This window comes from Rhinoderma darwinii, chromosome 1, assembly GCF_050947455.1.
Source record: "Rhinoderma darwinii isolate aRhiDar2 chromosome 1, aRhiDar2.hap1, whole genome shotgun sequence".
Classification (NCBI taxonomy): Eukaryota; Metazoa; Chordata; class Amphibia; order Anura; family Rhinodermatidae; genus Rhinoderma; species Rhinoderma darwinii.
The window spans coordinates 540011960-540013008 of NC_134687.1; positions in this window are offsets into that span (position 1 = coordinate 540011960).

A 1049-nucleotide genomic window follows, 5' to 3' on the forward strand; every position below is an offset into this window, starting at 1 on the left:
TCATCAGTGCCTTCTACCTAAAACTCGGTCATTTCAAAAATCCACATCCAAACAGCTACTGCATGCATGCCTATCACCCCTAATTTTTTAGGATAGGTCAGAGTGTTAAGGGCTACATGTGTAATAAATATAAGGGATATTCAACGGTTAGTTTTGGAGATATTAATTTTGTAATAAAAACAAATTAATAAGGGAATTCCACCATGTTTATTGGGCAAAAGAGGGGTACCCTTTTAGAAAAGACAACAGAGTCAGGTGTCATATTGTTCGGCTCTGCAAGGTGAACGAATGGACGCCTAGCTCGCGTCATTCGGACGCACGGAAATCCGTGTCATATCTATTTTTAGATGGATTTCTGAAAAAACACAGATTAATTGGTAAACGCACTTATCTTATATTCATCAGTGCCTTCTACCTAAAACTCGGTCATTTCAAAAATCCACATCCAAACAGCTACTGCATGCATGCCTATCACCCCTAATTTTTTAGGATAGGTCAGAGTGTTAAGGGCTACATGTGTAATAAATATAAGGGATATTCAACGGTTAGTTTTGGAGATATTAATTTTGTAATAAAAACAAATTAATAAGGGAATTCCACCATGTTTATTGGGCAAAAGAGGGGTACCCTTTTAGAAAAGACAACAGAGTCAGGTGTCATATTGTTCGGCTCTGCAAGGTGAACGAATGGACGCCTAGCTCGCGTCATTCGGACGCACGGAAATCCGTGTCATATCTATTTTTAGATGGATTTCTGAAAAAACACAGATTAATTGGTAAACGCACTTATCTTATATTCATCAGTGCCTTCTACCTAAAACTCGGTCATTTCAAAAATCCACATCCAAACAGCTACTGCATGCATGCCTATCACCCCTAATTTTTTAGGATAGGTCAGAGTGTTAAGGGCTACATGTGTAATAAATATAAGGGATATTCAACGGTTAGTTTTGGAGATATTAATTTTGTAATAAAAACAAATTAATAAGGGAATTCCACCATGTTTATTGGGCAAAAGAGGGGTACCCTTTTAGAAAAGACAACAGAGTC